This window comes from Salvelinus namaycush, chromosome 29 (assembly GCF_016432855.1).
Source record: "Salvelinus namaycush isolate Seneca chromosome 29, SaNama_1.0, whole genome shotgun sequence".
NCBI classification, from domain to species: Eukaryota; Metazoa; Chordata; class Actinopteri; order Salmoniformes; family Salmonidae; genus Salvelinus; species Salvelinus namaycush.
This window is the reverse complement of record NC_052335.1, coordinates 13,016,756-13,031,311: the sequence shown is the minus strand read 5'-3', so window position 1 is coordinate 13,031,311 and position 14,556 is coordinate 13,016,756.

Genomic DNA, 14,556 nt, shown 5'->3' with positions numbered 1-14,556 from the left:
AGTGACCAAAAACAAAATGCGAAAAACCTAAAATGAGCGGCAATATCTCTCGGACAAGCATTACTCCTTCGCTCTCACAGCCCTCGTGTAAAGGAAACAAGCATGAGACGCATAACACTCGTCTATTTTCAAGAACTTAATCCAGTGTCGACTCGACAACGAAATCTCTATTGGACGTTTCCAAAAAGTGATTCTGCCACATTCTTGTCCGGTTTTCACAATTGTTGGTGGCATGAGAGAGCTTGAACAACCATCCGTCCTGCATCCACAAACCTAGTTAATTTAATTAGGCCTACTAGAAAGTTGGAATCACTGCGCAAATGTGCAGCGCTTTTTGGTTGGTATCCACAGCTGAAAAGTCCAAAGTTCTCCAATATAAAATCAGCGGGCCGTGATGTTTTAGGTGGTAGTCGCAGTTTTGGAGTCATCCCTGTCCTTGCATGTAACTCGAATGACGGCCAGGGATGAGCCACGAAAGTTAGACATGCTGAGAATAAGCGCACACCGCCTATCCCTATAATTTATAATTCCGTGTACATGCCTACTGAATGAGCTACGCGGCTCTTGGTAATATGTCTTGGTTTATTGAGGCACAAATTGCGGAGGCATCTTCAGAAGCCTGAGAGTGAACATTGCCTGTACACATAGGCTACACTTGGGTAAAAGCGCATTAGGAAAAATACGTGCAACATTGGTCCCGCGCGAAATTCGGTGGTGAAAAAAGCAACAATTCTGCCTATACCGGCTCTAATGAATTATCATCAAATCAATGCACATTCACTCTCTGCAAAGTGTCACTGAACATGTTAAGAAATAACTGTGTAGAGAAGAGCGACGGTGCGCGAGTATCAATATCAACTCCGCCTGTAATGATGGGCATCTACAATTGCTTGGGTAAGTCACAGCGTAATTTCAGTCAGCAAACACACACACACACATTCAGCGATTTGAGCGAAACAGACAGAGATGTTAAATGAAGAAGATACTGTAAGACCGCGTTGGGGGAGTGAGAGAGAGCTGTGTGTGTGTGTGTGTGTGTGTGTGAGAGAGAGAGAAAGAGAGAGAGAGAGAGAGACGGAGAGAGAGAGACATTTCTCATGTCTCTATATAGGGTTATCTTGGTTTTCTGCAGTTAGTGTGAGAGGTGCATGCTCCTTACATTTGCTCTTGTTTGGAATATTTATTTCGATGCATATAGTGTGTCAAGATAATGTCAGTGTATATTTGGTGCATCCTAGGAGCAGGCACAATTCATTTGAATAATACTTCTGGATTCAATTCATTATGAAACTCCTGTGTGCATTACCATGTCTTGTATAGTTCTGTAAATACATAACTTGATAAGAGCAGAGAAGAAAAAAATAATCACCTCCACACCCTCCCATTACTAACAAGGCATACTGACTGTCAACTGAGGTTTATGTGTGTGTATTGTTAATGCCTGGTAATGCAAGTGTAGTGGAATTGCTAAGAAGGGGAGAGGAAAATGCACCACCCCCAAGTTCATGCAAGACAGAACTGTTTTATTTATTTTTATTTAAGCTTTATTTAACTAGGCAACCTTTATTTAACTTCTGTAACTACTAACTAGCACTAGGCCTATCAGTTGAATTTCCTTCCTAGACAAGTGTTTGCTTTTGTAACAAGGTTGGTTATGTTTCCACTTGTCAGTGCAGAAATATTTATTCAATATTTATGTATTTATATTGGTTGGTTCAAGTCATGACATGCAAGCGATAGGTCATGCTCTGAAATAGTGCATTCTATTTACGTATTTACAATGGGTATGAGTTCACTATGTACATTTCCTGATAGATAGATAGATAGATAGATAGATAGATAGATAGATAGATAGATAGATAGATAGATAGATAGATAGATAGATAGATAGATAGATAGATAGATAGATAGATAGATAGATATTGGCGGCTTCCTGGGATGTGCTTTTGTATGTTATTGCTGTAAGAGCGAGTTAGCCAGCATGCTCTAATAGCATGTTATTGCTGTAAGAGCGAGTTAGCTAGCATGTTCTAATTGTACTGGCCGCATTAGCTCCATGCTAATTCACAGTTATTTCCATGCTAACAGAGGAATCTACAGCCATCATTATACTGTTGTCCTGCACATCTAATGTGCTTCCTTGTGTCTATCGTCAGGTACTTACATTTATTTTATTTTATACTATTTTTGTCATTGTTTTGATGTTTGATTACAAAATACCCAGTTTGATATTGACATGCAAGTGACGAATCACGAATCTACAGCCATCAACGTACTGTTGTCCGGCACATTCTATGTGGTTCCTTCTATCGTCAGAATAAACACCAATCAACTGGGATCGCAGGCGGGGCAGTTCTTTATTTAAAAACACAACGCAAGAGTGTTACAAAGTACGATCACATCTGCTACACTGGTCCGAGACCCGTGTTCTTGTCTTTGTGGGATATCTGTTACACTTTGATGTGTTTAAAACCCTACAATAAAACACAGATAGTGTGGTTACTACATGATATGGCCCTACAACTCACGTTACACACACTTCACTTACTGGCTTGCTCCACTTGTAGGAACATCTAACTTATAAAAAACAAGTTAGTCCAGGACAAGGTGTAGCCAACGAGTACCCTTGATGAGACTCTCACACTCAGAGAAGTTCATCATTCATATTGATGGTGGTAATAACAAACAATTCTGATAGTATTTACAATTTGTTACATCAATGTATACTTTCAGAATGAGTGGCCCAGCATTTGAATTGAAAGTGTCCATACTATATCTTGTAGTGGTGTTAGTCTATAGGGCTTCTAGTGTCTCATTAGTGTAGTATAAGCTGTTGCCAGGAGAGGCGCTGTGGCTTTTCATCACTCTAAGGTGGCACATGTTCCCCGCCGTCCTCGTATGCCACAGTTAATCTCCTGGAGCTGCCACAGCTGCAGGCCTGCAGCCATGAGCTAATTAAAGTATACACTTGCCAGCCCAAAGTATACACTTGCACACTCTCTATTTAGAAACGGTGGATATTCCCTTCAGCCAATGCTTACACCAATCTTATGCTTTAAAACCCTCCGTATACACCACACCATTTTTTAAAACAATGAGCCTTATCCCACTCTAGTAGCAAAGTTGAGGTGAAGGGTCACTCACCGTCATTAGCCAATGGCGCCATGACGTAACGTTATGTTAGATCAGTGCTCAAAAGGAATACACGAGAAAAACAAGTGGTCCATAAGTTACGATATCGGCTAATGATAAAAGTGCCAGCCATTTCTTTCTCCCTCTCAAATGGAATATTCATGGGCTTAGTTAGCCACTGAGATTTATCATAAGAAGGAGACCTCCCCCCACACATATTGCTGCCAAGGCACAGCAGCTGAAGTTTTACTGCACCGGGCAGGGCTGCAACCTGTTCCCCCTTTTATTTGAATTAGTCAGAGGCGCCCTTCAATGTGATTATCCCAGACGAGGTCTCTCCATTAGATAGCAGTGGCGGTAAATCCTCTCAAGAAGACATATTATATAAATGCATTGGCCTTGTTCTATGGACCGAGCAGTGGAAGCTGCCTACACACACACCCAAAAGAAAAACATCTTGGGAATTGGTTGTTTCTGCGATCATTAAGGGATGGATTTACAACGGCTCCATGAGAAATTCACTTGTACCGGCTGCTCTGCTGGACAGAGTTGTCGAGACTATAGCCCCAAGCTTAGACTCAGACTGAAGCAGTGGGGCCAAATCATTTAGCACTATTCCCAAACTTGCCAAGGCTGGTCTAAGTGAGAAAGTAATTTTTGTTGTTGTTGGTTTCTGCTCTCTTCAAATGTAAAGCGTCAAAGACACTGGACAACCTGCTTTGCTTTGCTTGGACCCTCCCCCCGGTGGAAGAATAAAGAGGAAGCTGCTGACCTTCATCAAGGCGAATGAGGGCCTGCCATTAGTGATAGGCAAGAGGCCGAGTCAATGCCATTTCATTAGGGGAGGCATGAGGGGACTCCGGGGGAGATTAAAAGCTGGCAGTCGAGGAGGGAGACAGAGAGGAGATGGGCAGCTTGGCGCTGCTCAAACGCTGCCAGGAACCCAAGACAAGCTTGGGTCTGCATCGAGGGCCCTTTTTTCTCAAGCCCTTCCTCCCACATTCCCTCCCTCTAGTCTGGGGTGCTGACCCAGCTGAAAGAGTGGCATAATCTGATTGTACATTGAAACTGCAATATCTAACTTTTTGGGCAAGCTGACCAAATTCACATAGAATTTGTCATTCTCATTGAAAGCAAGTTCAAGAAGCGGTAGATCTGTTCTATGTACACTATTTATAAGCTTCCCGTTTATAAGTTTTGTTATTTGCATCTTTCATTTACGGTTTTGTACACCAGCTTCAAACAGCTGAAAATATCATATTTTTGGTTATGGAAAATATAGTTCACAGTAGTTTAGATGGTACAATGATTCTCTACACAATGACTGCTTGTTTTGTCACATAAACTGAAATTAGGCAAAAAATTTAGCAACCAGGAAATGACAGAGCGATTTTTGCATATTGCACCTTTAAGGTAGATTTGACTGATAGTTCATTCAATTGAGTAGAGACCATTAGGCCATGGCTCAATTACGATCGGCGTCTCTTTTCCTCTCATTCCTTCCTCCACCTCTCTCTCTCTCTCTCTCCGAAATTTCTCCGAAACCGATGATGGCGCAGAGGGTGACTCTAGCTGATACAGATGACGATGGGGAGAACTGTATGGCACCAATTAAGTATATGCGTGCCACGGCATTGGCGCCATCCTTATAGCTATAAAGCTGTCGGACAGACCTTTTAAATGTCTCAGGTCTGTTTTATGAGAGAGAAGTCCAAATGAAATCATTGCCGTAACTCCTGTGATGACTGCCCTGAGACCATAACCATCAACCATGTTTACAGACAGTAAATAACTCATTTTAATGACACTGATAATGCCAAAATGATGAGGTGAGAGAGAAGTGGATTTAAGGCGATTAAATATTTTCACCGTCTCAATTGCTCCCCAGTGACATCATTAGCTGTAAATGAGGTCTGGTCGACCAAGATGTCTTTTAGTACACTATGGAGAAGTGGTTTGTCGTGTCGTTATAATAACGTTAGGAGGTATTTTCACATGACAACCTTCAGTCTGACCTCTCTTTCACTGGACACTACTGTGGATATTACTGTGAGCTGACTCGTTATCTGCTGTGACTACATTACAGGAGAAGTGTCAATAGAGTAGTGTTGTCCAGATGTACTACCTGCCCACACTTGGCTGAGCACGCCTGTTTTTTAAGACTTGTCACAGGAAACTGAAATTGGACAGATCTGACCGGCGCTATCAAGCTCTGCAGACTGCCTTTTGTTTTGATCAATATATGTGTAACGTTCGTCTTGTGGTGAATGAACGGACCAAGGCGCAGCGGGTGATGAATACATACTAATTTATTAAATGAAAGACGAAAACACTGACAAAACACTAGAACAAACTACAAATGTCACGGTTCACTAAAGTTGAACCCAGAAGCAGACCAGGACAAGGAGAGTAAGACGAAGGTGAGTATTTATTTACAAGTTTGAATGTAGTGATAGAAAAATCCAAGTGACGGAGCGGGCAGCGGAGGTGAGTTGATGGGATTGAATAGGCAGATCCAATGAAGTAACTGAAGTCACCGACGACCAGGTAGGGATGAGATGAGTGTTCCGGGTGAATGACTGTAGACAGAAAAAACGGAGGTGAGTTCAAGGCAAGCAAAACGTACAAAACAACAAAACAAACTCTATCAAACTGGAGGCTGATACACTGGCACAACATACTGTTCATGGCTAACGATCCGGCAGGGAATAGATGTCAGGTCAGTGCTTATGAAGTGGAGGGGTGATGATCAGGACCAGGTGTGCAGATAGCGGATTGGAAACAGGTGCGGTAAATCAGAGATCTCCCAACCAGCTACGTCGCCCGGCAACCAGACAGGGTGCGTTCCAGGACACCGGAAAAAACACTCCAGGACAGAACACAGGCAAAAACAGACTCAGGAAGCGGGATTCGTGACAACAAAACAATAAACGGACCAAGGCGCAGCGGGTGATGAATACATACTAATTTATTGAATGAAAGACGAAAACACTGACAAAACACTAGAACAAACTACAAAACAATAAACGAAGGCAACAGACCTGAAACAAACGAACTTACATATAGACGAAGAACGCACGAACAGGAACAGACTACTTAAAACGAACGAACAAACGAAACAGTCCCATGTGGTAAACACAGACACAGGAACAATCACCCACCAACAAACAGTGAGAACAACCTACCTTAATATGGTTCTCAATCAGAGGAAACGTCAAACACCTGCCTCTAATTGAGAACCATACCAGGCAACACATTACCCCAACATAGAAAACACATACAAAACAACAGAAAACAGGTCAGGAACGTGACAGAACCCCCCCCTCAAGGTGCGAACTCCGGGCGCACCCCTAAAACTCAAGGGGAGGGTCTGGGTGGGCATCTGTCCGCGGTTGCGGCTCCGGCGGTGGACGAGGACACCACTCCACCACTGTCTTTGTCCCCCTCCTTAGCGTCCCTTGAGTGGCGACCCTCGCCCCCGACCATGGTCCAGGCACCTTCACCAACGCCCCTCCTAAATAGAGGAGACAACTCCGGACAGAGAGGTAGCTCAGGACAAAGAGGTAGCTCAGGACAAAGAGGTAGCTCAGGACAAAGAGGTAGCTCAGGACAGAGAGGTAGCTCAGGACAGAGAGGTAGCTCAGGACAGAGAGGTAGCTCAGGACAGAGAGATCGCTCCGGACAGAGAGGTAGCTTAGGACAGAGAGATCGCTCCGGACAGAGAGGTAGCTTAGGACAGAGGGACAACTCTGGACTACTGGCAGCTCCGGACTGAGTGGCAGCTCCGGACTGAGTGGCAGCTCCGGACTGAGTGGCAGCTCCGGACTGAGTGGCAGCTCCGGACTGTAGGGCAGCTCCGGACTGGAGGGCAGCTCCGGACTGGAGGGCAGCTCATGACTGGAGGGCAGCTCATGACTGGAGGGCAGCTCCGGACTGGAGGGCAGCTCATGACTGGAGGGCAGCTCATGACTGGAGGGCAGCTCATGACTGGAGGGCAGCTCATGACTGGAAGGCAGCTCATGACTGGAAGGCAGCTCATGACTGGAAGGCAGCTCATGACTGGAGGGCAGCTCATGACTGGAGGGCAGCTCATGACTGGAGGGCAGCTCATGACTGGAGGGCAGCTCATGACTGTAGGGCAGCTCATGACTGTAGGGCAGCTCATGACTGGAGGGCAGCTCATGACTGGAGGGCAGCTCATGACTGGAGGGCGGCTCTGGCAGCTCCTGACTGGCTGGCGGCTCTGGCAGCTCCTGACTGGAAGGCGGCTCTGGCAGCTCCTGACTGGCTGGCGGCTCTGGCAGCTCCTGACTGGCTGGCGGCTCTGGCAGCTCCTGACTGGCTGGCGGCTCTGGCAGCTCCTGACTGGCTGGCGGCTCTGACAGCTCCTGACTGGCTGGCGGCTCTGGCAGCTCCTGACTGGCTGGCGGCTCTGGCAGCTCCTGACTGACGGACGGCTCTAGCGGCTCCTGACTGACGGACGGCTCTAATGGCTCGGGACAGACGGGCGGCTCTAATGGCTCGTGGCAGACGGATGGCTCAGAAGGCGCTGGGCAGACGGATGGCTCAGACGGCGCTGGGCAGACGGATGGCTCAGACGGCGCTGGGCAGACAGATGGCTCAGACGGCGCTGGGCAGACAGATGGCTCAGACGGTGCTGGGCAGACGGATGGCTCAGACGGCGCTGGGCAGACGGATGGCTCAGACGGCGCTGGGCAGACAGATGGCTCAGACGATGCTGGGCAGACGAGCAGTGCAGGCGGCGTTGGGCAGACGGCCGACTCTGACCTGCTGAGGCGCACAGTAGGCCTGGTGCGTGGTGCCGGAACAGGTGGTACCGGACTGGAGACACGCACCTCAAGGCTAGTGCGGGGAGCAGGAACAGGGCACACTGGACACACTGGACGATGCGCACTATAGGCCTGGTGCGTGGTACCGGCACTGGTGGTACCGGGCTGAGGGCACGCACCTTAGGGCGAGTATGGGGAGAAGGAACAGTGCGTACAGGGCTCTGGAGACGCACAGGAGGCTTGATGCGTGGTGCCGGAACTGGTGGTACCGGGCTGGAGACACGCACCATAGGGCTAGTGCGTGGAGGAGGAACAGGGCTCTGGAGACGCACAGGAAGCTTGGTGCGTGGTGCCGGAACTGGAGGTTACTGGGCTGGGGCGGGAAGGTGGCGCCGGATATACCGGACCGTGCAGGCATACTGGCTCCCTTGAGCACTGAGCCTGCCCAACCTTACCTGGTTGTATGCTCCCCATAGCCCGACCAATGCGGGGAGGTGGAATAACCCGCACTGGGCTGTGTAGGCGAACCGGGGACACCATGCGTAAGGCTGGTGCCATGTACACCGGCCCGAGGAGACGTACTGGAGGCCAGATATGTAGAGCCGGCTTCATGGCACTTGGCTCAATGCTCACTCTAGCCCGCCCAGTGCGGGGAGGTGGAATAACCCGCACCGGGCTATGCACCCGTACAGGAGACACCGTGCGCTCTTCTGCATAACACGGTGTCTGCCCGTACTCCCGCTCTCCACGGTAAGCATGGGAAGTGGGCGCAGGTTTCCTACCTGCCCTCGCCACACTACCCTTTAGCCCCCCCCCCCCAAGAAATGTTTGGGCTTGACTCACAGGCTTCCGTGCTAGTCGTGTCCCCTCATAACGCCGGTTCCTCTCTCCGGTTGCCTCTGCTCTCCTAATCGCCTCCAGCTGTTCCCATGGGAGGCGATCCTTTCCAGCCAGGATCTCCTCCCATGTGTAGCAACCCTTGCCGTCCAAAACATCCTCCCATGTCCATTCCTCCTTCGTGCGCTGTTGCTCTCTCCCGTTACACCGCTGCTTGATCCTTTGTTGGTGGGTGATTCTGTAACGTTCGTCTTGTGGTGAATGAACGGACCAAGGCGCAGCGGGTGATGAATACATACTAATTTATTGAATGAAAGACGAAAACACTGACAAAACACTAGAACAAACTACAAAACAATAAACGAAGGCAACAGACCTGAAACAAACGAACTTACATATAGACGAAGAACGCACGAACAGGAACAAACTACTTAAAACGAACGAACAAACGAAACAGTCCCATGTGGTAAACACAGACACAGGAACAATCACCCACCAACAAACAGTGAGAACAACCTACCTTAATATGGTTCTCAATCAGAGGAAACGTCAAACACCTGCCTCTAATTGAGAACCATACCAGGCAACACATTACCCCAACATAGAAAACACATACAAAACAACAGAAAACAGGTCAGGAACGTGACAATATGATATATACAATGCATTCGGAAAGTGTTCAGACAACTTCCTTTTTCCAAATGTTGTTATGTTACAGCCTTATTCTAAAATGGACCATTTGTATTTATTTTTTAATCTACACACAATACCCCATAATGACAAAGTAAAAACAGGTTTTTCAAAAACAGAAATAACTTATTTACATAAGTATTCAGACCCTTTGCTATGAGACTCGAAATTGAGCTCAGGTACATCCTGTTTTCATTGATCATCCTTGAGATGTTTCTACAACTTGATTGGAGTCCACCTGTTTGATTGGACATGATTTGGAAAGGCACACACTTGTCTATATAAGGTCCCATAGTTGACAGTGCATGTCAGAGCAAAAACTTAGCCATGATGTCGAAGGAATTGTTTGTAGAGCTCAGAGACAGGATTGTGTCGAGGCACAGATCTGGGGAAGGGTACCTAAAGGACTCTCAGACCATGAGAAACAAGATTCTCTGGTCTCATTAAACCAAGATTAAACTCTTTGGCCCGAATGCCAAGCGTCACGTCTGAAGGAAACCTGGCACCATCCCTACGGTGAAGCACGGTGGTGGCAGCATCATGCTGTGGGGATGTTTTTCAGCGGCAGGGACTGGGAGACTAGTCAGGATCGAGGGAAAGATGAACAGAGCCAAGTACAGAGAAGTCCTTGATGAAAACCTGCTCCAGAGCGCTCAAGACCTCAGACTGGGCCGAAGGTTCACCTTCCAACAGGACAACGCGTCATACCCAAGAAAACTCGAGGCTGTGATTGCTGCCAAAGGTGCTTCAACAAAGTACTGAGTGAAGGGTCTGAATACTTACGTAAATATTATATTTCAGTTTATATTGAATAAATTAGTAAAACAATTTAAAAACCTGTTTTCGCATTGTCATTATGGGGTATTGTGTGTAGTTAGATGAGGAAAATAAGCAATTGAATCCATTATAGAATATGGCTGTAAAGTAACAAAATGTGGAAAAAGCCAAGGGGTCTGAATAGTTTCCAAATGCACTGTATGGTACTGTGTGGATCAGTTGGTACGATAGAGCATGGTGCTTGTAACGCCAGGGTTGTAGGTTCGATACCCACGGGCGACCAGTATGAAAAAGTATGAAAATGTATTTATTCACTACTGTAAGTCGCTTTGGATAAGAGCGTTTGCTAAATGACAAAAATGTCAATGTAATCAATACTCCCACTCCGTGTCCACCTCGGCTACGGGTTGCCTCTCCTAGCAGCTGGCCGTGTCTATAATGGAAGTATGGGCAGCTCAGGCCTTAAATGGCAATCTGATCGCTGCTCTGTGAAAAGTAGGCTGCTGGAGGAAAGAGTGCCATTTTAGGTGCTACTGAACTGCATTATAAAAAAATAACGCACCTTTTCTGTCATAAATTGTCTCGCCAAACCAAACATTTGCGCATTATTTTGTCTTTGAAGAGCGTTTTTCTCTTCGACTCAAGCTTGTCCTAATGTGGAAGACAGAAAATGAAGGAAAGAAAGAAGCACCATGTTGATGCACACTAAGCTGGAATGCTGAGGAGAAATGACTTTTGTTATCACCTACACTCATACAATTGGTTTGACCACCCATGCAAGACTATTGCCAAGTCTTTAGTTTTCTCTTTCTTTTCCGAATGAAATGTAATTAAAACTTGTCCAGTGCAAACTGGGAAGACTAGAAGAGAGCTTAATTTAGTCTGAGGACAAAGCAAGGCATTTATCTATCAAACTCATCTTAAAAGGAGCAGCCAGACGTCGTGTGTAATTCTGAAGTGCAGTTAACTGGGAAACCAATTGTTAGAGAACGACGGTTCAATTTATGTTATTTATTACTTCAGGGTGCTGTCATAGGAGCCGGAGTGGACTCTGCTCCAGCATAATCGTTCCACGGTTGATAAGATTACACGTGCCTTTGGCAGTGCTACTCTCCACAGAAATGTTTTGCTTTTGCTCTCTGAGAAGAAGTAGAGAGGGGAGTTGGCTTTCAGTGGCTGCTGGGCTGTCTGAGCCCCTTCTTCCCCCACCTTGGTCGGAATCGATTGCCTGAATGAGGCCGTAAATCACAGAGCTGTTGACCTGCCGACTCACTCTTAAGTCCACGACTTGACAAAAAGCGTGTGAGAGAAACGAGGACCTGTCACAACACCATCTATCACAAACACACCCTTTCCTCCGGACATTTTCTCACATCACAGCTCCTTCACTGTCCTCTGAGGGTTTGCACAGTTGACAGGGGCTCGCTGCCTCTACCCAGATAAGCTATGGGTCTCCGTGGGCCAAGACAGGCCGTTCCATCAGTGAATAATGGAGTGTGCAGCTAAGACTTACAGCTGTATTTTGGTATCCATTACTAGAAGTGAAATTAGCTGACAGTTTAATGTACAGTGCCTTCGGAAAGTATTCAGACCTCTTGACATTTTGGTAGGTTACAGCCTTGTTCTAAAACTGATTATACAGATTATTTTTCTCCTCATCAATCTACACACAATACCCCATAATGACAAAGCAAAAACAGATTTTCGTACATTTTTGCTTATTTATTAAAAATAAAAAACTGAAATATCACATTTAGTTAAGTATTCAGACCCTTTACTCAGTACTTTGTTGAAGCACCTTTAGCAGCGATTACAGCCTCGAGTCTTCTTGGGTATGACGCTACAAGCTTGGCACACCTGTATTTGGGGAGTTTCTCCCATTCTTCTCTGGAGATTCTCTCAAGCTCTCTCAGGTTGGATGGGGAGCATTGTTGCACAGCTATTTTCAGGTCTCTCCAGAGACGTTCGATCAGGTTCAAGTCCGGGCTCTGGGTGTGGCAACTCAAGAACATTCACAGACCTGTCCCGAAGCTACTTCTGCGTTGCCTTAGCTGTGTGCTTAAGGCCGTTGTCCTGTTGGAAGGTGATCCCTTGGCCCAGTCTGAGGTCTTGAGCTCTCTGGAGCAGGTTTTCATCAAGGATCTCTCTGAACTTTGCTCCGCTCAACTTTGCCTCAATCCTGACTAGTCTCCTTGTCGCTGCCGCTGAAAAACATACCCACAGCATGATGCTGCCATTACCATGCTTCACCGTAGGGATGGTGCCAGGTTTCCTCCAGAAGTGACGCTTGGCATTCAGGCCAAAGAGTTCCATCTTGGTTTCATCAGACCAAAGAATTTCGTTTCTCATGGTCTGAGAGTCTTTTGGGGCCTTTTGGCAAACTCCAAGCGGGCTGTCATGTGCCTTTTACTGAGGAATGGCTTCCACCTGGCCACTCTACCATAAAAGCTTGATTGGTGGAGTGCTGCATAGATGGTTGTCCTTCCAGAAGGTTGTCCCATCTCCACAGAGGAACTCTAGAGCTCTGTCGGGTTCTTGGTCACCTCCCTGACCAAGGCCCTTCTCCCCCGATTGCTCAGTTTGCCCGGGTGGCCAGCTCTAGGAGGTGTCTTGGTGTGTCCAAACTTCTTCCATTTAAGAATGATGGAGGCCACTGTGTTCTTGGGGACCTTCAACGCTGCAGAAATGTTTTGGTACCCTTCCCCAGATCTGTGCCTCGACACAATACTGTATTGGAGCTCTACGGACAATCCTTCCTCCTCATGGCTTGGTTTTTGTTCTGACATGCACTGTCAACTGTGGGACCTTATATAGTCAGGTGTGTGCCTTTCCAAATCATGTCCAATCAATTGAATTTACCACAGGTGGACTCCAATCAAGTTGTAGAAACATCTCAAGGATGATCAATGGAAACAGTGGATGGATGCACCTGAGCTAAATTTCGAGTCTCATATTAAAGGTTCTGAATACTAATGTAAATACGGTATTTCTGTTTTATATTTTCAATAGATTTGCAAACATTTTGTCACGTTCCTGACCTGTTTTCTGTTAATTTTGTATGTGTTTAGTTGGTCAGGGCGTGAGTTGGGGTGGGCATTCTATGTTTTGTGTTTCTATGTTTAGGTCAGGTGTAATTAGCCTTATATGGTTCTCAATCAGGGACAGGTGTTTGACGTTTCCTCTGATTGAGAACCATATAAAGGTAGGCTGTTCACACTGTTTGTTTGTGGGTGGTTGTCTTCCGTGTCTGTGTATGTTGCACCACACGGGACTGTTTCGGTTTGTTTGTTCGTTTGTTGTAGTCTGTACCTGTTCGTGCGTTCTTCGTGTTATATGTAAGTTCTCATAGTTCAGGTCTGTCTACGTTCGTTTGTTATTTTGTAGTTTGTTGAAGTGTTCGGTTTTCGTTTTTTCTTTAATAAACTTCATTATGTCCACTTTCCACGCTGCGCTTTGGTCCAATCCCTACTCCTCCTCTTCGGAAGAAGAGGAGGAGGACAGCCGTTACAGAACCACCCACCAACCATGGATCAAGCAGCGTGAGAGGAACCAACAGCAGCGGTCAAAGAACCAGGACTCGTGGACTTGGGAGGAAATATTGGACGGAAAGGGACCCTGGGCTCAACCAGGAGAATATCGCCGCCCTAAAGCTGAGCTGGAGGCAGCGAAAGCAGAGAGGCGGCATTTCGAGGAGCTAGCTCGGAAGCAGGAGAAGGATCTGGGCTACACTACGTGGGAGGAGATCGACAGGTGGGCGATCAACCCAGGGCGAGTGCCGGAGCCCGCCTGGGATTCTCTGGCGCAGTGCGAGGAGGGATACCGGCGAATGGAGGCAGCACGACGACGCGGTAGGAAGCCTGTGAGTAAACCCCAAAAATTTCTTGGGGGGGGGCTAAGAGGGAGAGTGGCGAAGTCAGGTAGGAGACCTGCGCCTACTCCCTGTACTTACCGTGGAGAGCGAGAGTACGGGCAGACACCGTGTTACGCAGTAGAGCGCATGGTGTCTCCTGTACGTGTGCATAGCCCGGTGCGGGTTATTCCACCTCCCCGCACTGGCAGGGCTAGATTGAGCATTGAGCCAAGTGCCATGAAGCCGGCTCTACATATCTGGCCACCAGTGCGTCTCCTCGGGCCGGCTTACATGGCACCAGCCTTACGCATGGTGTCCCCGGTTCGCCTACATAGCCCGGTGCGGGTTATTCCACCTCCCCGCACTGGTCGGGCGACGGGGAGCATACAACCAGGTAAGGTTGGGCAGGCTCAGTGCTCAAGGGAGCCAGTACGCCTGCAAGGTCCGGTATTTCCGGCGCCACCTCCCCACTCCAGGCCA